The sequence below is a fragment of the Lithobates pipiens genome, unplaced genomic scaffold (assembly GCF_037356315.1).
Source record: "Lithobates pipiens isolate NorthernLeopardFrog02 unplaced genomic scaffold, aLitPip1_a1.2 Scaffold_28, whole genome shotgun sequence".
Lineage (NCBI taxonomy): Eukaryota > Metazoa > Chordata > Amphibia > Anura > Ranidae > Lithobates > Lithobates pipiens.
In genome coordinates, this window is record NW_027507789.1 from 81,216,369 (window position 1) to 81,242,074 (window position 25,706).

The following is a 25,706-nucleotide window of genomic DNA, read 5'->3' on the forward strand; positions in this document are numbered from 1 at the left end:
AGCCTACGGCACCTGGTATTCCCAAGCTGTCTCCCATCCAGGAACTAACCAGGCCCATCGCTGCTTAGCCTTCGAGATCAGATGAGATTGGGATCTTTCAGGGTGATTTGGCCGTAGGCACTCTCTTTGGGCACTCTGAAGCCTCTTGACAAAGGCCAAGATGGTCACCTTGGGAAACAAGCTAAAAAAAACAGGTCAAAGCCAACAACATAAAAGAAGCCTACGGCATCCAGTATTCCCAGGCGATCTCCCAATTAAGACACTAACCAGACCAGATCCTTCTGTGGCACCTGGTCTTCCCAGGCAGTCTCCCATCCAGGTACTAACCAGGCCTGACGCTGCTTAGCCTCTGAAATCAGACGAGATCGGGTGCTTTCAGGTTGATGTGGCCGTAAGCTTTCTCTTCAAGACACGCCCAACCCTCTTGACAAACGCCAAGATGGTCGCCTTGAGAAACAAGCAAAAAAAACAGGTCAAAGCCAACAACATAAAAAGAAGCCTATGGGCTTACAGCGGACCCTAAAAGATGGGACCCACTAGCTCTGTCATGGTTCGGACGCTGTAATGTGTTGAAGATGAACGCAATGCCACGACTTCTGTATCTACTACAAGCCTTACCTATCAAAATACCCCAGACTTTCTTTCATGCGGTTCGCTCAATCTTTATCAAGTTCCTCTGGCGCGGAAAACATATGCGTATTGGTAGGGCAATGCTATTGCGACCAAAATTGCGGGGAGGTATTGGCTTCCCGGACCCTGCTCTATATTACACAGCGACGCACATGACACCGGTGGTTGACTGGTGCCGGTGTTCTGCCATATACTGTCCGGCCATGATATAGTGTCTGCGCCGTACTGCGCATGCGCAGTACGGAGCAGACGAAGCTTCGGAGATTTTCATGCGCGGTGAGTGGAGGTGGTAGCCCCACCATCCAAGTGGACATAGGGTTGTGAATATTAGAGGGCCCCTCGCAGGCGAGCTTCGGGCTTGGCCTCGCTGCGCTCGGCTCTTTTATATTCTTTTATATTCTTACTCTATGTCACATACTCACAGTCCCGGTACAAATATGCAAAATAGAGCAAAAGAGTACATGGTTTATTTTGATGTATGATAGTTTTATTGCATGCTTGATGTGGATGATTAAAATCGTGTAGTGATCTATATTTAGCATAAGAATGAAAAGGCATAACATGGCAATGAGACAAAATCCATTAGAGATGTGAGCTAGATGAAATGATGAAATGTCTCTGTATAGCCCAGATTGTCTTCTGTTATCACTTAGCCTACCCTCTAAATTCACTAGCCTCTCTATATACACCAGCATGTTTACACTAGCCGGTCTTCTCCATACAATAGCCTGTCTTCGATATACACTAGCCTATGTTCTGAATACACTAGCCCGTCTTCTGTCTTCTGTATGCCCTAGCCTGTCTTCTGTATACATTAGTCTCTCTGTATAAACTAGCATCTCTGTATACCCCAAACTGTCTTCTGTAAAAACTTGTCTCTCTTTATAGCCTGTCTAGCCTTTCTTCTGTACACACTAGCTTCTCTGTATACACTAACCAGGCTTCTATATACAATAGCTTCACTCTATGCACTAGCCTCTCTGTATAATCTAGCCTCTCTATATACCCTCTCTCTATATATAGTGTTCTGCATCTCCGTAGTGGTAGCCTCTCCGTAGAAGCCAGCCTTTATTCTGTATTCACTAGCCTTTCTTCTGTATGCTGTAGTCTTTTATATATACTAGCTTCTCTGTACACCCTTGCATCTCTGTAATACACGAAACCCTCTGTATACCACAGCCTGTCTTCTGTATACACTAGACTGTAAACACTAGCTAGAATACACCAGCCTGTCTTCTGTACCCACTAGAATCTCTGTATACACTACCCAGTCTTCTGTATACACTGTCAGCTTGCATGTATACCCAAGCCTGTCTTCTGTATACACTAGTCTCTCTATATCCACTGTCCTATCTGTATACACTCGACTCTCTCTATACACTAACCTCTCTATATACACTAACATCTTTGTATATACTAGCCTCTCTTTAAATTAGCCTCTCTGTGTACCCCAGCCTCATTGTTTACTCTAGCATCTCTGTATACTCAAGCCTATCTGCTTACACGAGTCTGTATTCTGTATTCACTAGCCTGTATTCACTAGCCTTATATATACTAGCTTCTCGCTTCTCTGTACACTAGACTCTCTGAATACACTAAACCCTCAGTATACCACAGCCTGTCTTCTTTATACATTAGACTGTAAAAACTAGCTAGAATACACCAGCCTGTCTTCTTTACCCAATAGACTCTCTGTATGCACTACTCAGTCTTCTGTATACACTGTCAGCTTTGATGTATACCCAAGCCTGTCTTCTGTATACACTAGTTTCTCTATATGCACTGTCCTTTCTGTATACTCTCGACCCTCTCTATACATTAACCTCTCTATATACACTAACATCTTTGTATATACTAGCCTCTCTTTAAATTAGCCTCTCTGTGTACCCCAGCCTCACTGTTTACTCTAGCATACTCAAGCCTATCTACATACACGAGTCTTCTGTATTGTGTATTAACTAGCCTTTCTTCTGTATGCTGTAGTCTTCTATATATACCAGCTTCTCTGTACACTCTTGCATCTCTGTAAACACTGTGTAAACTAGCCAGTCTTATGTATACACTCGCCGACTGTATACACTAGACTCTCTGAATACACTAAACTCTCTGTATACCACAGCCTGTCTTCTGTATACACTAGACTGTAAAAACTAGCTAGAATACACCAGCCTGTCTTCTGTACCCACTAGACTCTCTGTATACACTACCCAGTCTTCTGTATAGAATGTCAGCTTTCATGTATACCCTTTCTGTATACACTAGCTTCTCTATATGCACTGTCCTTTCTGTATACACTCGACTCTCTCTATACACTAACCTCTCTATATACACTAACATCTTTGTATTTGTCTTTAAACTAGCCTCTCTGTGTACCCCAGCCTCACTGTTTACTCTAGCATCTCTGTATACTCAAGCCTATCTACATACACGAAACCTGTATTCTGTATTCACTAGCCTTTCTTCTGTATGCTGTAGTCTTCTATATATACCAGCTTCTCTGTACACCCTAGCACTGTAACAGTACTAGGTTCCTGTATTACAGAAACAGAACACCAGCAATAAGGTGTATACTGTGCAGGAGGCACACAACACCGACTCTAACTTCTGCACTGCAGATGCATATATTGCAGAAATTTAACACCAGTAATAAAGGGTAGCTTCAGGTGTGTACTGTGCAGGAGGCACATAACACCCACTGTAACAGTGCTAGGTTCCCAAGCAGTAAAGACACTGTCCCTGCCTATAGTCCTCTTTCCCTGACCACCGCAACACACTATACAAGGCCGCCGCGCTGGCGGCCTTATATAGTGGGGGGTGTGTACTAAACACCCCTGAGCTATAATTGGCCACAGGAATCCTGCCTGTGGTGAATTGTGGCTCTCCTCACAGAGGATGTCACATCTGTTCTTATTATATAGAACCTATTATGCTCCTCGTAAACTTTTTCAGTTTGGCCGAACGGCCGGACGCAAGTTGCCCCCGGTGCGGGAACATGGGGGGAGACATGATGCACATGTTTTGGAGATGCCCGAAGTTGATCCGCTACTGGACAGAGGTGACAGGAACCATTGATCGGGTGGTTGGAACCTCCACCAGGATGGAGGCGAAGTATTGTCTCCTGGGATTAGTTGAAGGAGTTGGAAACCCGGGAAGTAGCCAGATGGCAGTTCTGAGATGCCTATTTCAGGCAAGGAAACTGATTGCTCAACCCTGCTTAGCCTCCAATGTTGGCAATGACTTGGTTTTTTTCGCTTGTTTCCCAAGATGACCATGTTGGCGTTTGTCAAGATGGTTGAGGGTGCCCAAAGAAATCGCCTATGGCCCCATCACCTTGAAAGTGCCTGATCTTGTCTGATCTCGGAGGCTAAGCATTGTCGGGCCTGATTAGTAACTGGATGGGAGACCAACTGGGAATACCAGGTGCCGTAGGATTCTTTTTATGTTGTTGGCGTTGACATGGTTTATTTTTTCCGCTTGTTTCCCAAGGTGATCATCTTGGCATTTGTCAAGAGGGCTGAGAGAGTCCAAAGAAATCTCCTATTTCCACATCCCCCTGAAAGCGCCCGATCTCATCTGATCTCAGAGGCTAAGCAGGGTCCGGCCTGGATAGTACCTAATTAAAGGTGCCGTAGGAATCTTTTTATATTAATGGCTTTGACCTGTTTTTCTTTCGCTTGTTTCCCAAGGTGACCATTTTAGCATCAGTCAAGAGTTTTGAGTATGTCCCAAAGCGTTCGCCTGAGGTCACATCACCCTGAAAGCGCCCAATCTCAGAGGCTAAGCAGGGTCTGGGTCAGATGGGAGACCGGCAGGGTCTATGTTGTTGGCGTTGAACTTTTTTTTTTCACTTGTTTCCCAAGATAACCATCTTGGTATTTGTCAAGAGGGTTGAGAGTGTCTAAATAGAACACATATGGCCACATCACCCTGAAAGCGCACAATCTCATTGATCTCGGAGGCCTAGCAGTGTACGGCCTGGTTAATACCTGTATGGGAGACCATCTGTGAATACCAGGTGCCGTAGGCTTCTTTTTATGTTGTTGGCGTTTACCTGTTTATTTTCGCTTGTTTCCCAAGGTGACCATCTTGGCGCTTAACAAGAGGGTTGAGAGTGCCCAAAAAGATCACCTACGGCCCCATCACCCTGAAAGCGCCCAATCTCATCTGATCTCAGAGGCTAAACAGTGTCGGGCCTGGTTAGTACCTGGATGGGAGACCGCCTGGAAATACCAGGTGCCATAGGCTTCTTTTTTTGTTGTTGGCTTTGACCTGGTTTTTTTCCCTTGTTTCAAAAGGTGACCATCTTGGCATTTGTCAAGAGGGTTGAGAGTGCACAAAGAAATTGCCTACGGGCACAACACCCTGAAAGCGCCCAATCTCGTTTGGTCTCAGAGGCTAAGCAGGGTTGGGCCTGGTTTGTACCTGGATGGGAGACCGCCTGGGTTTTCCAGATGCCGCAGGCTTCTTTTTATGTTGTTGGCGTTGACTTGTTTTTTTTGTTTGTTTCCCAAGGTGACCATCTTGGCGTTTGTCAAGAGGGTTGAGCGTGCATTTGATCTCAGAGGCTAAGCAGGGTTGGGACATGGTTAGTACCTGTATGGGAGACCGCCTGGGATTTCTCAATGCCATAGGCTTTAGTTTTAAGCTGTTGGCATTGACTTATTTTTTTTATTTTTATTATTCTTTTATTAAGTAGAACAACATAAATATAACAGTCAACCATACAGCATGACCCAGGGTCACAATTACATGCTAACAAAAAATAGGCAGCCAAATAACTCTGGGTTCTCAGAGGGGAGTCCTACAGTTTCATGCAGAAAATAGAGAAACCCCACCTCCGACATGTAGTACAGTATAACTAGTGCAGCTCCGTTCGGACAAATGTAATCATGGAGAACAACTGGGACCACAGCGAGCCAGCTTATCATGACCTACGTGAACCAGAGTAAAATATGAGCCGGTCATGTCCAGAACCCTGGGGTTCTTCTGGGTCCTGAAGGCTAGTAAGGAGACAAGGCATAGTTAAAAGGGAGGACGGGGGAAGAAGAGAGTGCAAAGACGGAGAGAGAGGAGGTGGGGGGATGGCGGCGGGGAAAAAAAGAAAAATAAAGACAAAAAGGGAGGGGGGGAATGCCACCCAGGGCAGACATGGCCTACGTAGGTAAACGTTAGATGTTCAGTCGTTTTCTGGGACGGGGGCACTGCTCACCTCCCGAATGTAGTCTCGAGTACCAGTAAAATACCTCCAGGGCCTCCATGTAACACTAAATGCCTCTTCAGTGTTGTGAAGGGTGGCGGTCAATTCTTCCATCCGGAGAATATGATTGACTTTGGAATACCACAGCACCTTGGATGGGGGCTGAGGCTGCCTCCACAGTGCGGGAATGCAGGCCCGGGCGGCATTCAGGAGTTGCATCGTGAGGTTTTTTTTGTATTTTCGAACAGGCTGTTCGATCAAGTGAATGAAAAGGCATAACATGGCAATGAGACAAACTCCATTAGAGATGTGAGCTAGATGAAATGATGAAATGTCTCTGTATAGCCCAGATTGTCTTCTGTTATCACTTAGCCTACCCTCTAAATTCACTAGCCACTCTATATACACCAGCATGTTTACACTAGCCGGTCTTCTGCATACAATAGCCTGTCTTCGATATACACTAGCCTATGTTCTGAATACACTAGCCCGTCTTCTGTCTTCTGTATGCCCTAGCCTGTCTTCTGTATACATTAGTCTCTCTGTATAAACTAGCATCTCTGTCTTCTGCATCTCTGCATCCCAAACTGTCTTCTGTAAAAACTTGTCTCTCTTTATAGCCTGTCTAGCCTTTCTTCTGTACACACTAGCTTCTCTGTATACACTAACCAGGCTTCTATATACAATAGCTTCACTCTATGCACTAGCCTTTCTGTATAATCTAGCCTCTCTATATACCCTAGATAGTGTTCTGCATCTCCGTAGTGGTAGCCTCTCCGTAGAAGCCAGCCTTTATTCTGTATTCACTAGCCTTTCTTCTGTATGCTGTAGTCTTTTATATATACTAGCTTCTCTGTACACCCTTGCATCTCTGTAATACACTAAACCCTCTGTATACCACAGCCTGTCTTCTGTATACACTAGACTGTAAACACTAGCTAGAATACACCAGCCTGTCTTCTGTACCCACTAGAATCTCTGTATACACTACCCAGTCTTCTGTATACACTATCAGCTTGGATGTATACCCAAGCCTGTCTTCTGTATACACTAGTCTCTCTATATGCACTGTCCTATCTGTATACACTCGACTCTCTCTATACACTAACCTCTCTATATACACTAACATCTTTGTATATACTAGCCTCTCTTTAAATTAGCCTCTCTGTGTACCCCAGCCTCATTGTTTACTCTAGCATCTCTGTATACTCAAGCCTATCTGCATTCACTAGCCTGTATTCACTAGCCTTATATATACTAGCTTCTCGCTTCTCTGTACACCCTTGCATCTCTGTACACTAGACTCTCTGAATACACTAAACCCTCAGTATACCACAGCCTGTCTTCTGTATACATTAGACTGTAAAAACTAGCTAGAATACACCAGCCTGTCTTCTTTACCCAATAGACTCTCTGTATGCACTACCCAGTCTTCTGTATACACTGTCAGCTTTGATGTATACCCAAGCCTGTCTTCTGTATACACTAGTTTCTCTATATGCACTGTCCTTTCTGTATACTCTCGACCCTCTCTATACATTAACCTCTCTATATACACTAACATCTTTGTATATACTAGCCTCTCTTTAAATTAGCCTCTCTGTGTACCCCAGCCTCACTGTTTACTCTAGCATCTCTGTATACTCAAGCCTATCTACATACACGAGTCTTCTGTATTGTGTATTAACTAGCCTTTCTTCTGTATGCTGTAGTCTTCTATATATACCAGCTTCTCTGTACACCCTTGCATCTCTGTAAACACTGTGTAAACTAGCCAGTCTTATGTATACACTCGCCGACTGTATACACTAGACTCTCTGAATACACTAAACTCTCTGTATACCACAGCCTGTCTTCTGTATACACTAGACTGTAAAAACTAGCTAGAATACACCAGCCTGTCTTCTGTACCCACTAGACTCTCTGTATACACTACCCAGTCTTCTGTATAGAATGTCAGCTTTCATGTATACCCTTTCTGTATACACTAGCTTCTCTATATGCACTGTCCTTTCTGTATACACTCGACTCTCTCTATACACTAACCTCTCTATATACACTAACATCTTTGTATTTGTCTTTAAACTAGCCTCTCTGTGTACCCCAGCCTCACTGTTTACTCTAGCATCTCTGTATACTCAAGCCTCTCTACATACACGAAACCTGTATTCTGTATTCACTAGCCTTTCTTCTGTATGCTGTAGTCTTCTATATATACCAGCTTCTCTGTACACCCTAGCACTGTAACAGTACTAGGTTCCTGTATTACAGAAACAGAACACCAGCAATAAGGTGTATACTGTGCAGGAGGCACACAACACCGACTCTAACTTCTGCACTGCAGATGCATGTATTGCAGAAATTGAACACCAGTAATAAAGGGTAGCTTCAGGTGTGTACTGTGCAGGAGGCACATAACACCCACTGTAACAGTGCTAGGTTCCCAAGCAGTAAAGAGCGTCCTCTTTCCCTGACCACCGCAACACACTATACAAGGCCGCCATGCTGGCGGCCTTATATAGTGTGGGGTGTGTACTAAACCCCCCTGAGCTATAATTGGCCACAGGAATCCTGCCTGTGGTGAATTGTGGCTCTCCTCACACAGGATGTCACATCTGTTCTTATTATATAGAACCTATTATGCTCCTCGTAAACTTTTTCAGTTTGGCCGAACGGCCGGACGCAAGTTGCCCCCGGTGCGGGAACATGGGGGGAGACATGATGCACATGTTTTGGAGATGCCCGAAGTTGATCCGCTACTGGACAGAGGTGACAGGAACCATTGATCGGGTGGTTGGAACCTCCACCAGGATGGGGGCGAAGTATTGTCTCCTGGGATTAGTTGAAGGAGTTGGAAACCCGGGAAGTAGCCAGATGGCAGTTCTGAGATGCCTATTTCAGGCAAGGAAACTGATTGCCCAACCCTGCTTAGCCTCCAATGTTGGCAATGACTTGTTTTTTTTCGCTTGTTTCCCAAGATGACCATGTTGGCGTTTGTCATGATGGTTGAGAGTGCCCGAAGAGATCGCCTATGGCCCCATCCCCTTGAAAGTGCCTGATCTTGTCTGATCTCGGAGGCTAAGCATTGTCGGGCCTGATTAGGAACTGGATGGGAGACCAACTGGGAATACCAGGTGCCGTAGCATTCTTTTTATGTTGTTGGCGTTGACATGGTTTTTTTTTTCCGCTTGTTTCCCAAGGTGATCATCTTGGCATTTGTCAAGAGGGCTGAGAGAGCCCAAAGAAATCTCCTACGGCCACATCCCCCTGAAAGTGCCCGATCTCATCTGATCTCAGAGGCTAAGCAGGGTCCGGCCTGGATAGTACCTAATTAAAGGTGCCGTAGGAATCTTTTTATATTGTTGGCTTTGACCTGTTTTTCTTTCGCTTGTTTCCCAAGGTGACCATTTTAGCATCAGTCAAGAGTTTTAAGTATGTCCCAAAGCGTTCGCCTGAGGTCACATCACCCTGAAAGCGCCCGATCTCAGAGGCTAAGCAGGGTCTGGGTCAGATGGGAGACCGCCAGGGTCTATGTTGTTGGCGTTGACCTTTTTTTTTTCACTTGTTTCCCAAGATAACCATCTTGGTATTTGTCAAGAGGGTTGAGAGTGTCTAAATAGAACACCTATGGCCACATCACCCTGAAAGTGCACAATCTCATCTGATCTCGGAGGCCTAGCAGTGTACAGCCTGGTTAATACCTGTATGGGAGACCATCTGTGAATACCAGGTGCCGTAGGCTTCTTTTTATGTTGTTGGCTTTTACCTGTTTATTTTCGCTTGTTTCCCAAGGTGACCATCTTGGTGTTTAACAAGAGGGTTGAGAGTGCCCAAAGAGATCACCTACGGCCCCATGACCCTGAAAGCGCCCAATCTCATCTGATCTCAGAGGCTAAACAGTGTCGGTCCTGGTTAGTACCTGGATGGGAGACCGCCTGGAAATACCAGGTGCCATAGACTTCTTTTTTTGTTGTTGGCTTTGAACTGTTTTTTTCGCTTGTTTCTCAAGGCGACCATCTTGGCGTTTGTCAAGAGGGTTGGGCGTGTCTTGAAGAGAACGCTTACGGCCACATCACACTGAAAGCACCCGATCTCGTCTGATTTCAGAGGCTTAGGAGCATCAGGACTGGTTAGTACCTGGGTGGGAGACTGCCTGGAAAGACCAGGTGACATAGAAGGATCTGGTCTGGTTAGTGTCTTGATTGGGAGATCGCCTGGGAATACCGGATGCCGTAGGATTCTTTTTATGTTGTTGGCTTTGACCTGTTTTTTTTCCCTTGTTTCCCAAGGTGACCATCTTGGCATTTGTCAAGAGGGTTGAGAGTGCACAAAGAAATTGCCTACGGGCACAACACCCTGAAAGCGCCCAATCTCGTTTGGTCTCAGAGGCTAAGCAGGGTTGGGCCTGGTTTGTACCTGGATGGGAGACCGCCTGGGTTTTCCAGATGCCGCAGGCTTCTTTTTATGTTGTTGGCGTTGACTTGTTTTTTTTGTTTGTTTCCCAAGGTGACCATCTTTGGGTTTGTCAAGAGGGTTGAGCATGCATTTGATCTCAGAGGCTAAGCAGGGTTGGGACATGGTTAGTACCTGGATGGGAGACCGCCTGGGATTTCTCGATGCCATAGGCTTTAGTTTTAAGTTGTTGGCATTGACTTATTTTCTTTATTTTTATTATTCTTTTATTAAGTAGAACAACATAAATATAACAGTCAACCATACAGCATGACCCAGGGTCACAATTACATGCTAACAAAAAATAGGCAGCCAAATAACTCTGGGTTCTCAGAGGGGAGTCCTACAGTTTCATGCAGAAAATAGAGAAACCCCACCTCCGACATGTAGTACAGTATAACTAGTGCAGCTCCGTTCGGACAAATGTAATCATGGAGAACAACTGGGACCACAGCGAGCCAGCTTATCATGACCTACGTGAACCAGAGTAAAATATGAGCCGGTCATGTCCAGAACCCTGGGGTTCTTCTGGGTCCCGAAGGCTAGTAAGGAGACAAGGCATAGTCAAAAGGGAGGACGGGGGAAGAAGAGAGTGCAAAGACGGAGAGAGAGGAGGTGGGGGGATGGCGACGGGGAAAAAAAGAAAAATAAAGACAAAAAGGAGGGGGGGAATGCCACCCAGGGCAGACATGGCCTACGTAGGTAAACGTTAGATGTTCAGTCGTTTTCTGGGACGGAGGCACTGCTCACCTCCCGAATGTAGTCTCGAGTACCAGTAAAATACCTCCAGGGCCTTCATGTAACACTAAATGCCTCTTCAGTGTTGTGAAGGGTGGCGGTCAATTCTTCCATCCGGAGAATATGATTGACTTTGGAATACCACAGCACCTTGGATGGGGGCTGAGGCTGCCTCCACAGTGCGGGAATGCAGGCCCGGGCGGCATTCAGGAGTTGCATCGTGAGGGTTTTTTTTGTATTTTCGAACAGGCTGTTCGGTCAAGTGTAGAAGGCACGCTACTGGGAACCCAAAAGTTCCTCAAGGTCGGGCATGCCCAGAAAAGGTGTCCCATGGTCCCCATATCTGAATTTCACCTCCAACAAACATCCGGGATCGATCTATCCATTTTATTCAGAAGGTATGGGACTCTATACCAGCGTGAGACTATCTTGTATCTTGATATTGGTTTGCGATGGAAGCTTTATGTACTAAGGTCAGGATCTTCCCTATCTGTTGTGGGGTAAATGTGATGCCTAAGTCCCTCTCCCATTTGTGGATAAATGGTGGGGGTCGACTCCTCCTCCTGACTACTCAATAGGTTGTACAGAAGGGAGAGGGTGTGTCGCACAGGTTCCCTTTTGTGACAGATGGATTTATAGGGTGTCAGGTCTCTAGGAGTGTAGGGGGCCCTTTGTATGGCCAGAAGAAAGTGACGAAGTTGATAAGCACTAAACATGTCAAGCGGAGGGTCAGAAAGCTCGGCGACAGTTTGCGTGGTCGGGAGCCTTCCCATGGGCCACACCTCTCCCAGACGCTGTTTCCCCACCAGTGTCAACTGTCGCAGTTTCTTGTTGGTAAATCCCGATGGGAAGTCTGGATTACCTATAACCGGAGTCATTGGTGATGACAGGGGAGCAATGTGTGTGCAGCGGAACAACCTCCGCACAACAGCCAACGTAGCTCCCACTACGGGGTGACCTCTGAGGTCTTTTGGTAGGGAGGACAGGAGCCACGGGGAGGTCAATAGGGGAATGGATCCATCCTCAATCTCCATCTCCACCCACTGCTTGTGTGGGCCATTACAATGCCAATCAACGACTCTCGCTAGCAGAGTCACTCTGTAGTATTGTCTGAGATCTGGGAGACCCAGACCCCCCTTGTCCTTTGGTCTGGCAAGCAATTGCAAACGGGCTCTGGGCGGTTTGCGCGCCAAAATAAAGTCCCGGAGCAGCACCTGCAGTTGTCTGAAAAAAATTGGGGGTAACCGGATCGGTAATGTCTGGAACATGTATAAGATCCGAGGGAGGGCCATCATTTTTAATGCATTACAGCGCCCGAACCAGGTCAGTGTTAAAGCATGCCAGTTTCCCAAATCAGATTTCAGTCTATCCAGGAGAGGGACAAAATCAAGCAGGTACAATTGCGCTAAATCGGCTGCGATGTCAACGCCCAGTTAACGTATAGATTTTTCAGCCCAGTAGAATGGAAAAGAGGAGCGGAGCCTCTTGGCCTCACCATCCGGGACCGATATATTCAATACAGCCGACTTGGCGCAATTGTTTTTATAGTTTGATAGGCTGCCGTGTCGCTGTAGAGACGCAAGTATTTTGGGAAGCAAAATGTGTGGATTGGAGATGGAAAAAATTAGATCATCAGCGTACGCTGCAATTTTGTGCTGTGCCGAGGGTTTGGATATGCCAGTAATATTCGGGTCATTCCGAACGTGACACATAAGTGGTTCCAGTGTCAGAATAAAAATTAGGGGAGACAGAGGGCACCCCTGCCTCGTCCCATTAGTGATGGGGAAAGAGTCCGAGCACCACTCGGTCACCCGTACCGCTGCCGATGGCGTGGAGTAAAGCGACATTACCCAGCTCATCATGTTGGGGCCAAGACCTATATGTTCCAGGGTGGCCTGCATAAAGTTCCAGGCCACCCTGTCAAAGGCCTCCTCCGCGTCCGTTGACAGCATAAGCAAGGGCCCTCCCTGTACATGCGCCGCATGGATTAAATTGAGGACTCGGGCCGTATTGTCTCTAGCTTCCGACTTATTTTTATTTTTTTGCTTGTTTCCTAAGGTGACCATCTTGGCATTTGTCAAGAGGGTTGAAAGTGCCTGAAGAGATTGCCTACGGGCACATCACCCTGAAAGCACCCGATCTCGTTTGATGTTGGAGGCGAATAGAGTCGGGCCTTGTTAGTACCTGGATGGGAGACCGCCTGGGAATACCAGGTGTCGTAGACTTCTTTTTATGTTGTTGGCGTTGACCTGTTTTTTTTTCGCTTATTTCCCAAAGTGACCATCTTGGTGTTTGTCAAGAGGGTTGAGAGTGCCTGAAGAGATTGCCTATGGCCACATCACTCTGAAAGCACCCAATCTCATCTGATCTTGGAGGCTAAGAAGAGTCGGGCCTGGTTAGTACCTGGATGGGAGACCACCTGGGATTACCAGTTATTGTAGACTTCTTTTATGTTGTTGGCCTTGATTCGTTTTCTTTTTTTTGCTTGTTTCCCAAGGTGACCATCTTGGCATTTGTCAAGAGGGTTGAGAGTGCCCAAAGAGATCGCTTACAGCAGCATCACCCTGAAAGAGCCCTATCTCTTCTCTTTTCTGAGGCTAAGAAGGGTTGGGCCTAGTTAGTACCTGGATGGGAGATGGCGTTGGAATACCAGGTGCCGTATTCTTCTTTTTATGTTGTTGACATTGACCTGTTTTTTTTTCACTTGTTTCCCAAGGTGACCATCTTGGCATTTGTCAAGAGGGTTGAGAGTGCCCGAAGAGATCACCTACGGCCCCATCACCCTGAAAGCGCCCAATCTCGTCTGATCTCGGATGCTAAACAGTGTCGGGCCTGGTTAGTACCTGGATGGGAGACCGCCTGGGAATACCAGGTGCCATAGGCTTCTGTTTTTTTTGTTTTTTTATTTAGTAGTATGCGACATACAATGCAAAGGCAACTTCACAGAATGTGTGATACAAATAGTTATAAACAAACGATCATATTGCATGGATATCAGAGCCAATGGTAAGAAGTCTGAGGAGAATAGCACGTGTACAGCTTTGCGGTCATATCAAGATGAGATTAAAGCTCCATCTCGTTGGGATCCTCTACCACTTAAAATATTATTGATACTAGCCCTGCTACCCTCGAAGAGTTTAGATATCCATAGATAGGGGAAGAGTATTGTGTAGTAGTCAAATGGGGTCGGAACATACCATTTTCTTTTCCCTTTTTTGAGTTAAGAAGGGAAATAGTAGAACTGAAAGGAGGGAGAAGGGGAAAGAGAAGATTGGGGAAGGAAATGGCAGAAAAGGAAAAGAAGGGGTAAGGGGGTGTCTTGGGTAGAGTGGATAGGGTGTGGTCGGGTGGGGTCCCCTCCCAGGGAGCAAGAGACGCCCTCGGCTCACCAGCTCATCAGCTGTCCAACGTTTGGAACAGCGATCTCCAACGATCACCATGAGCTTACTATGTCTCGCGGAGGTATTCTTCCGAAAAGCGAAACTGGGTCCAGTAGAACCATCTGTTCCCATGCTCCTCCGTTTTATCCCTCATTGTGGCAGTCAGGTCTGCCTTTCGTTCAATATCATTTACCCTTGCGAACCACTGGGTCACCATTGGAGCAGATTGCTCTTTCCACTGACTTGGGATGCAGGCCCTAGCTGCATTGAGGAGATGTTTAAGTAAGGACTTATGATAACGCTTTCTCGACATAGGAGTTAGATTGAGAAGAACTGCTGCGGGATCATTGGCTAAGGAAATGTCTGTGAACTTGTGGATGAGTCTCAGGACAGGCTGCCCGAATGTTTGTAATTTAGGGCATTCCCTGAAAATGTGGAGAATGGTGCCAATCTGTTGCCCACAGCGACAGCAGCGGTCAGATTGACCGGGGAATATTTTGGCCAACACCACCGGTGTACGATACCAGCGTGTGATCAGCTTATATGAGATCTCCTGATATTTACTGCAGAGTGACGACTTATGGGCGAAAAAGAGTATTCTGTCCTTCTGTGGTTTGGAGAATGTAGTTTGTTAGTCCCTTTTCCATTTAGCTAGGAAGGGTGGATCCGTGGAGGATTGTGCGTCTGTCAGGATTTGGTAGGACCTAGAGAGGGAACCACGAATTGGGCCATCATCCAGGCAAAGTTCCTCGAAGGGGTGGAATTGGCTAGAGAAGAACGAATGGTTAGGTAGTGATCTGAGGAAATGGATTAGCTGTCTAGCTCTCCAGCTATCCAATGCAACAGGTACTTGCTCTAGCAGTATGGTCCCCATGGGAATCAAGCCCGTGGGTCCAAGAAATAGGGCTGCTCTCAGAAGCCCTTTCGGGGCTTGCCTGGTAAAGGCCTGGTCAGACAGGCCCGGAGGGAATCTAGGATGTCCAATAATTGGGGTCATAGGAGAAGGGAAGTTAGTCAGGTGGGAAAGATGAAAAAAACTATCCATCTCGGCGAGCGAGGGGCCAATTAACGGGTGAGTAGTCACACAGGGCTCCAATGGCCTCCCCGCCCAAGGCAGACCAGCCAGTGGAACCCGCGCCTTCTCCTGCTCTAGCTTGACCCATAGCTTCAGTTCCCCATGCCGGTGTCTTATCACATATGGTCCCCCATCGGATAGTGTCCGCTGTGTACTGCGCATGCGCAGTACACAGCAACACAGATTCCGAAAATTGCCGAGCATGAACGGCGCCTGCGCACTGAGTCCAGGTTCTATCCCCACTATCCAAGTGGACATAGAGTAAGAATATAAAAGAGCCGAGCGCAGCGAGGCCGAGCCCGAAGCGTGGCGAGCGAAGCTCGCCTGCGAGGGGCCCTCTAATATTCACAACCCTATGTCCGCTTGGATGGTGGGGCTACCACCTCCACTCACCGCGCAGGCGCCGTTCAGCTTCGGAGATTTTCCGAAGCTTCGTCTGCTCCGGACACTATATCATGGCCGGACAGTATATGGCAGAACACCGGCACCAGTCAACCACCGGTGTCATGTGCGTTGCTGTGTAATATAGAGCAGGGTCCGGGCAGCCAATACCTCCCCGCAATTTCGGTCGCAATAGCATTGCCCTACCAATACGCATATGTTTCCCGCGCCAGAGGAACTTGATAAAGATTGAGCGAACCGCATGAAAGAAAGTCTGGGGTATTTTGATAGGTAAGGCTTGTAGTAGATAGAGAAGTCGTGGCATCGCGTTCATCTTCAACACATTACAGCGTCCGAACCATGACAGAGCTAGTGGGTCCCATCTTTTAAGGTCCGCTGTAAGCCCATAGGCTTCTTTTTATGTTGTTGGCTTTGACCTGTTTTTTTTGCTTGTTTCTCAAGGCGACCATCTTGGCGTTTGTCAAGAGGGTTGGGCGTGTCTTGAAGAGAACGCTTACGGCCACATCAACCTGAAAGCACCCAATGTCGTCTGATTTCAGAGGCTAAGCAGCGTCAGGCCTGGTTAGTACCTGGATGGGAGACTCCCTGGGAAGACCAGGTGCCATAGAAGGATCTGGTCTGGTTAGTGTCTTTTTTTTTTTTTTATTCTTTATTTACGGATTGCAGGTAATACAGAGACAAACTGTAAAAGACATAGATCCCTCAGTTTTCCAGGTTAACAAAAATACATAGTTAATACTTCGTGGGGGACTGGGGGAAACCTAACAACTTATGTCAGCAGCAGCCCCAGCCGTGGCTAGGCCACCACATTATCCCACTCTAATGATCTGGCACCCTAGTGTCTACTTATAAACCAGGGCAGTCCGCGGGGCGATCCCCCTCAAGGCCCAGACTGAGGGGCCTCTAACATCGGTCACCTTCATTCTATTGGTCAAAGAGCTCAGCCGGGACCACCCCGAGGGCCGCCAACCCCTGGCTGGGAAATCGAGGGAACAAAACGAAAAGATCCTTGCAATCACCATGTATTTTAATTATGCTTGGGAGTTAGGGGGTAGGGAAAGAGGGGGGAGCAAATGGGCAGGAGAAGGGGATGGGGTAGAAAGAATGAAAGTTATAGGGGGCTAACAGTGCTACGAGGCAGACGGGGGAGAGAGTGAACCAGGGTGGTATACGAGAAGGGAGAGAAAGAAAGAGGACTCCGATGGGTTCCCACGGCCGGACCCTTCCCTCTATACACGTGCCAGAGCCTACAGATAGGATCTGTATGCGTCGGAAAACCTGAACAGGCTCCAAGACAACCAACAAGCAGTGTGCTCTTCCTCCCGGTCGCCTAACGCTGATGTGAGCTGTTCCATACGGTAGATGTCGCAAACTCTTGCAAACCAGTGAGACACCAGTGGAGCGGCCTGCTGTTTCCACATGCTAGGTATACATGCCCTGGCCCCACTCAGAAGATGTTTTAAGAGAGATTTATGGTACTTCTTGCTCGAGAGTGGGGTCAGATTGAGGAAGATCGTAGCTGGGTTGTTCTGGAGATCAATAGCCGTGAGGTCATAAATGATATTGAGAACCTGTCTCCAGAAATGGGCCAGTTGAGGGCATTCCCAGAAGATACGTAGTAACGTGCCGGCTTGTTCACCGCATCGCCAGCACAAAGGGCTGTGACCGGGAAACATAGCCGCCAGGACAGTGGGGGTCCTGTACCATCGGGTCAAAATTTTATAAGCTATTTCCTGGTATTTACTACATAGGGATGACTTGTGCGCAAAAAGAAGCGCGCGGTCCTTCTGGTCTGGCGAGAGCCGGACATGCAGGTCTCGCTCCCATTTTTCCACGAACACCAGGTTACCCTGGGAGAGTTGGTCCAGTAGGATGCGATATGACAGGGAAAGAGACCTTCGGGTCGGTCCCTCTCCTGAGAATACCTCCTCAAACGATGTTAGGGGTCTGCGGAATTCGCCACTGTTTGCCAAAGATTTTAAGAAGTGGGAGAGTTGGGAAAGCTTCCACTGTCCCAGGGCCGTGGTTGCTAACGCCTCGTACATAGTGGAGACCGCTGTCCACGTCCTAGGGCCAAGAAAAGAAGAGGCCCGCACAAGGTCCCAGTCAGGGTCGAGGCGGAAAGACTTTTCCGTCATGCCGGGTTCAAAGCGTGGGTGTCCAATAATAGGAGTCATGGGCGAAGGGAAACTGGGCACGCCCGTCAGGGTAAAATATCTGTCTAGCTCTTGTAACGTTGGCTCAATGTGTGGGTGTGCCCGCGTCGCTCCCGACCAGCCCGGTCCACTCCAGGGCAAACCCTCAAGTGGAAATGGTACGGATTCATGCTCCAGACGAACCCACAGCTTATCCTTCAGGTGTCTGCACCAGTCAACTACTCTGTTCATGTGCACCGCCGTATAGTACCATGCCGGATCTGGGAGGCCAATCCCTCCCTTGTCTTTTGGTCTGAGCAGTAATGTTCGGCTGAGTCTTGGAGGCCTGCCCTGCCATACGTATCGAATAAAGATGGAGCGCATGGCTTTAAAAAATGATTGGGGGATTTTTATCGGTAAGGCTTGTAATAGGTACAAGAGTCTGGGCATTACATTCATTTTGAGCACATTGCATCTCCCAAACCAAGAGGTCGCCAACTTTGACCACCTCTCTAGATCTACGGCAAATTTTTTTAGAAGCGGCTGGAAATTCAATTGGAAAATCAGATGTGGGTCCGGGGGAACCTTGGTACCCAGATATTGTATAGCCCCAGTTGCCCAACGAAAGGGAAAATTAGTGCTTAGACTCGTCTGGGCATTGGTAGACAGGGAGACGTTGAGTGCTTCCGATTTCTGTAAGTTAATTTTAAAATTTGACAGGGTGCCATATCGTCTTATTTCCGCTAAGAGATTCGGCAATGTAATGTGAGGCTCTGAGACATAGAACAAGAGGTCATCTGCAAAGGCTGCGACCTTATGGTGGTGTGAGGGGGTGTCCAGTCCCTTGATGTCTATGTTCTGCCTGATGTGGTGCAGCAAGGGTTCAAGCGATAGGACAAACAAAAGGGGGGACAACGGGCATCCCTGCCTCGTTCCATTGCCAATAGTGAAACGCGACGAGGCAAACCCATTGACCCTAACCATCGCCGTCGGTGACGAGTAAAGAGCTGTAACCCATGAAAGCATGGGGGGGGTACACCCAGGCTTCGCAGGGTGGCTAGCAAAAAAGGCCAGCTCACCCTGTCAAACGCTTTTTCTGTGTCCACAGAGAGCAACATAATCGGTAGTTTAAGGCGTCTGGCGCGTTCTATAACATTGATTGTCCTGGTAGTGTTGTCTCGGGCTTCCCTGTTACGAATAAACCCCACCTGATCCAGAGGTATCAGGCGTTGGAGAATGGGCACCAACCGCTCCGCCAGTATCTTAGTGAAGAGCTTAAGGTCGCTGTTTAATAAGGAGATGGGCCTGTAGTTCGCACAGAGAAGCGGATCCTTCTCCGGCTTGGGTATGACCGAGATGCTTGCCTGCAACAGCTCTGGTGGAAAGGTCTGGCCCTCCAATAGGGCGTTAAAAGCTGACACAAACGGCGTGGACAACAGGGAGAGGAAGGCCTTATAATAAGGGACCGTAAACCCATCTGGGCCTGGTGCCTTGCCCTTGGGTGAGTCTCTTAACGCTGCCGACAATTCCTCCGGGGAGATAGGTTGCGAGAGAAGCTCTATCTCTTCCTGTGTAAGCGACGGGAGGTTTGCCGAAGCTAGGTACTCATCAATGGCTGCTGTGCCGGCCTGGAGGGCATCTCCTGAGTCCCGGGGGTGCAAGTTATAAAGGGCTTCATAGAAAGATCGGAAACACTCCGCTATCTCCCGTGAATCATGAAGTTTGGCACCCGAAGGGGAGGTTATGGTTGGAATGAAGGACGCGTTGCGTTGGGCACGCAGGGAGTTCGCTAGGGACCTACTACACTTGTCTCCATATTCATAATACATCCTGCGGACCCACATGAGTCTGGTTCTAGCCTGAAAGAGAGAGAAATCTCTGATTTGTTCTCTAAGATCTCTCACCTCCAGCGCAGCAGTCGGCTGGGATTTGTGTCGTTGTTCACACGCATGCAACTTGGCAATACGTTTGGAGAGAGCCTCAGTTTTGGCCACTTTGAGTCTATGACCATGTTTAATAAGAATGCCCCTAATGTAGCATTTATGAGCCGCCCATAACATGAGGGGGTTGGAAACAGAATCACGGTTATGATCAAAGTAACTTTCTAATTCCCTAAGCAGGTCTGCGTGGGTCTCAGGGTCCTTCAGGAGAGACTCGTTCAGTCTCCACCAGGACTGACCACGCGACTCCTGTTGTAGCTTCAGCATAAAAGAAATCGGGGCATGGTCAGACAGGGCTATGTGGCCTATCTGAGTGTCTGTGACCGCCGGGATAGCATTGTGGGCGACTAAAAACATATCTATACGTGAGTAAGAACCATGAGCGGTGGAAAAGAACGTATAGTCCCTATCCTGTGGGTGAAGCGTACGCCACACATCGATCAGTCGGTGGGAGTGTAGCAGGTCTCTTATGTGTGAACGCGTTCTCGCAGAAATCGCAGAGGTGCCCGATGATGAGTCTCTGCGGGGGTCCAAGGTGAGGTTAAAGTCCCCCCCAACGATCAAAGTACCCTCCGAGAATGCAGCCAGGGCATCCAAGCATGCTTCTAAGGCCGGCAGCTGGTCCACATTTGGCATGTATAGGTTGGCAAGAGTAAAAGTTTGCGAGTGGAGAGTTCCCTTAATGAAGAGATATCTCCCTTCACTATCGGCTTGGACAGCTAACAGGCGCCACGGCAAGTTTTTAGCAAGAAGAACACACACTCCTCTCGATTTGGAAGTAGGGGACGTGCTGTGGTGGGCCAGGGGGAAGTGCTTACTATAAAGCCGTGGTATTTGGTCTGTCCTGAAATGGGTCTCCTGGAGGAAAACTATTTGGGGCTTCATCCGCCACAATTCTGTTAGGCAGCTGGACCTTTTTTCAGGTACATTCAGCCCTTTCACATTCCAGGAAACCAGCTTCAGGGCCATGACGGCAGTGGTACCCGGCCGGCGGTCCCCACCAGAGTCAGTAGTAGATATAGAGTTCAAGCACAGAGGAAGAGGAGGAGAAAAAGGAAAAGCAGTAACGAAGCGGAGAAGGTCCGGAGTTAGTAGGGAGGAGGAGGGTAGGAGGGGTGGGGATAGATCGGGGAATTGCTAAAGCTCCTATCGGAGAGAACCTGCCGGTTAGGGCAGAGGGGCCTAGTGGGGGAAGAGGTAAGGCACTGCAGAGGGAGGAACTCGTCGGTGCAGTACCCCTCCAGCATCCCATGGTCCATGCAGTCGCAATCGGGCGTGCACGGAGCTTCTTTGGCATCTTAACTACGACATCAAACGCATTATAGAACATCACTGCAGCAGGTATCGGGCAGTTAACAACAGTAGAACAGTGCATAATTAGACCAACATATTAAAGTTTTCAACACAGAGTATAGATAAATTTATACCACCCAGGCACCCGCCCCTCCCCCCCCCCCCAAAAAAAAATGGAAAAAGGGGGGGGGGAGAGGGGGAGGGAGCGGGAACGCCGCCCAGGGGCACCCGGGGGGCACCACCAGGCAGTCCAAAAACACAAAGAGCGCCGAGACTAGGGCACCTGTAGATAAACAGTAACGAGAATGGTGAACAGTACCGCCAATGACTCAGGGCTTCGTCCAGGAAGCGCAGTGTCCAACTCTGTTCTTCCAATGTCCTTCCTCTCCCCTAGCGGGGGCACTGGGAACAATGGCCCGTGGCATGGTAAACAACACAAAGCTGGATACTCCAGCCGTCTATGTTGGTAGAGAAAAAGAAAACAAAAAAAAAAGGGTATAACACAGGAATAACGGAAAATTACTGTACTCTCTCAGGGTTCACGATCTTGGGGGGCCTGCGATCTCTGACGTTGGGATCGACGGTGGCGTCTCACTCTCTGTGGCCTGGTTGAGGGGTTGTTCGTCGGGGCCACTGCTCCCTGGGGGACAACAGGAGCCAACCAGTCGGGGACCTGAACCGAGGGCAGGCCCAAAGCCTCCAGAAAGGACGGGACCTCCGAAGGGTGTCGTAGCGCAAGGGGCCTCCCATTTTTGCGCACTATAAGGTGAAACGGATGGCCCCACTTGTATGGAATCCTCCGTTCAGTTAGGTGTTCCAGAAGGGGTCGCAGACAGCGTCTCATCTGGAAGGTCTTGCGGGATACATCTGGCAGAAGGGTGACTTGGGCCCCGTCAAAATCAATGCTGCCTTTGCGCCACGATGCTTGCAGGACATCCTCCCTAACTGAGTAATTGTGGAGACAGCATAAAACGTCACGTGGCCGGTTCTCTGTGGGGCTCCTGGGGCCCAGGGTCCTGTGGACTCTATCAATGGCTATTACTGTGTCAGCAGCGCAGTCCAGACAGGCGTTAAATATAGCTGTAACTGTGGCTTTGAGGTCTGCCTGGCCAGTGGCTTCGGGCAAGTCTCTGATCCTGATGTTGCATCTGCGGTTGCGATTCTCAAGGTCATCCACTAGGAGTTGCAACTGTGCCACTCTGTCAGCAAGGGTATCATGTGCGGCTTGCAGGCCAGAAACATCAGTGGTCAGGGAGGTCACATCCGATGCCAGGGTGGTCACCCGCTCGTTCGTAGCCGACACGTCACGTTTGACCCCTGCGATTTCATGTCGCAAGGTCGTTTCAATCCTGGCTGCCATACAGCTAAAGTCTGCTTTAGTGGGAAGGTTTTGGAGTAAAGCTAGGATGGCCTTGTCCCCCAATAATGCTGGTGCTGGTGGCAGCGGTGGGTCCCCCTGTGTGTCTGAGGCGAGAGCAGCCTGGCCATTCGGTCCTGGGATGAGGCTTCCACTGCGGGAGGGTCTCTGGGACAGTTGGGAGTTGTGAGGGAACCAGGGTGGCAGGCCGCTATGGTCCGGGCTGTCAAGCGAGGCCATGGACAGTGAGCGGGGGAGACACGGGGACAAGTCACTAGGCGGGGAGAACGGGGGCATGTCGTGTCCCTGCATAGCAGTCTGCTCACCTTCCCTCTGTGCCGCGTGTCCTGGAGCGCCGGAGGCCGCGGGCGCCATCTTGGCTGGATCCGGCGTGGAGGCCGGAGGCTGCAGCGGGACCAAGTACCTGTCCATGGCAGCAGCGGCGGACCCCGCTCGGCTGGCTGTGTTCCGCCGAAGCGCGGAGATGTCGGCGATGCCGAAATATGCGACCAAACTGTGGTAAAGGGGTGCGGAGGGGTCACGGACCGGGAGCTCCGGAAAAGAGCGTCCTCACTCCTTCATGCCTAGGCCACGCCCCCCCTGGTTAGTGTCTTGATTGGGAGATCGCCTGGGAATACTGGATGCCGTAGGCTTCTTTTTATGTTGTTGGCTTTGACCTGTTTTTTTTAGCTTGTTTCCCAAGGTGACCATCTTGGCCTTTGTCAAGAGGCTTCAGAGTGCCCAAAGAGAGTGCCTACGGCCAAATCCCCTATATAGTATCTTATATATAATAACTAAAAATATTATTTATTATTATAGATATAGATATATAGTATAGTGATTTGGCCGTAGGCACTCTCTTTGGGCACTCTGAAGCCTCTTGACAAAGGCCAAGATGGTCACCTTGGGAAACAAGCTAAAAAAAACAGGTCAAAGCCAACAACATAAAAAGAAGCCTACGGCATCCAGTATTCCCAGGCGATCTCCCAATCAAGACACTAACCAGACCAGATCCTTCTATGGCACCTGGTCTTCCCAAGGAGTCTCCCATCCAGGTACTAACCAGGCCTGACGCTGCTTAGCCTCTGAAATCAGACGAGATCGGGTTCTTTCAGGTTGATGTGGCCGTAAGCGTTCTCTTCAAGACACGCCCAACCCTCTTGACAAACGCCAAGATGCTCACCTTGAGAAACAAGCAAAAAAAAACAGGTCAAAGCCAACAACATAAAAAGAAGCCTATGGGCTTACAGCGGACCTTAAAAGATGGGACCCACTAGCTCTGTCATGGTTCGGACGCTGTAATGTGTTGAAGATGAACGCGATGCCACGACTTCTGTATCTACTACAAGCCTTACCTATCAAAATACCCCAGACTTTCTTTCATGCGGTTCACTCAATCTTTATCAAGTTCCTCTGGCGCGGAAAACATATGCGTATTGGTAGGGCAATGCTATTGCGACCGAAATTGCGGGGAGGTATTGGCTTCCCGGACCCTGCTCTATATTACACAGCGACGCACATGACACCGGTGGTTGACTGGTGCCGGTGTTCTGCCATATACTGTCCGGCCATGATATAGTGTCCGCGCCGTACTGCGCATGCGCAGTACGGAGCAGACGAAGCTTTGGAAAATTTCCGAAGCTGAACGGCGCCTGCGCGGTGAGTGGAGGTGGTAGCCCCACCATCCAAGCGGACTTAGGGTTGTGAATATTAGAGGGTCCCTCGCAGGCGAGCTTTGCTCGCCACGCTTCGGGCTCGGCCTCGCTGCGCTCGGCTCTTTTATATTCTTACTCTATGTCCACTTGGATAGCGGGGATAGAACCTGGACTCGGTGTGCAGGCGCCGTTCATGCTCGGCAATTTTCGGAATCTGTGTTGCTGTGTACTGCGCATGCGCAGTACACAGCGGACACTATCCGATGGGGAACCATATGTGATAAGACACCGGCATGGGGAACTGAAGCTATGGGTCAAGCTAGAGCAGGAGATGGCGCGGGTTCCACTGGCTGGTCTGCCTTGGGCGGGGAGGCCATTGGAGCCCTGTGTGACTACTCACCCGTTAATTGGCCCCTCGCTCGCCGAGATGGATAGTTTTTTTCACCTTTCCCACCTGACTAACTTCCCTTCTCCTATAACCCCAATTATTGGACATCCTAGATTCCCTCCGGGCCTGTCTGACCAGGCCTTTACCAGGCAAGCCCCGAAAGGGCTTCTGAGAGCAGCCCTATTTCTTGGACCCACAGGCTTGATTCCCACGGGGACCATACTGCTAGAGCAAGTACCTGTTGCATTGGATAGCTGGAGAGCTAGACAGCTAATCCATATCCTCGGACCACTACCTAACCATTCGTTCTTCTCTAGACAATTCCACCCCTTCGAGGAACTTTGCCTGGATGATGGCCCAATTCGTGGTTCCCTCTCTAGGTCCTACCAAATCCTGACAGACGCACAATCCTCCACGGATCCACCCTTCCTAGCTAAATGGAAAAGGGACTTACAAACTACATTCTCCAAACCACAGAAGGACAGAATACTCTTTTTCGCCCATAAGTCGTCACTCTGCAGTAAATATCAGGAGATCTCATATAAGCTGATCACACGCTGGTATCGTACACCGGTGGTGTTGGCCAAAATATTCCCCGGTCAATCTGACCGCTGCTGTCACTGTGGGCAACAGACTGGCACCATTCTCCACATTTTCTGGGAATGCCCTAAATTACAAACATTCTGGCAGCCTGTCCTGAGACTCATCCACAAGTTCGCAGACATTTCCTTAGCCAATGATCCCGCAGCAGTTCTTCTCAATCTAACTCCTATGTCGAGAAAGCGTTATCATAAGTCCTTACTTAAACATCTCCTCAATGCAGCTAGGGCCTGCATCCCAAGTCAGTGGAAAGAGCAATCTGCTCCAATGGTGACCCAGTGGTTCGCAAGGGTAAATGATATTGAACGAATGGAAGACCTGACTGCCACAATGAGGGATAAAACGGAGGAGCATGGGAACAGATGGTTCTACTGGACCCAGTTTCGCTTTTCGGAAGAATACCTCCGCGAGACATAGTAAGCTCATGGTGATCGTTGGAGATCGCTGTGCCAAACGTTGGACAG

General features: G+C 48.7%; 5 pseudogenes; 4 read left to right on the forward strand and 1 right to left on the reverse strand.

Annotated features, from left to right (window-relative positions):
• Positions 1-119, reverse strand: LOC143936532 (5S ribosomal RNA; annotated as a pseudogene).
• A 3,824-nt stretch (positions 120-3,943) lies between these two features.
• On the forward strand, positions 3,944-4,062 carry LOC143936810 (5S ribosomal RNA; annotated as a pseudogene).
• Positions 4,063-4,756: 694 nt separating this feature from the next.
• Positions 4,757-4,875, forward strand: LOC143936423 (5S ribosomal RNA; annotated as a pseudogene).
• Positions 4,876-13,342: 8,467 nt separating this feature from the next.
• LOC143937709 (5S ribosomal RNA) lies at positions 13,343-13,461 on the forward strand (annotated as a pseudogene).
• Positions 13,462-13,782: 321 nt separating this feature from the next.
• LOC143937296 (5S ribosomal RNA) lies at positions 13,783-13,901 on the forward strand (annotated as a pseudogene).
• The last annotated feature ends 11,805 nt before the right edge of the window (positions 13,902-25,706 follow it).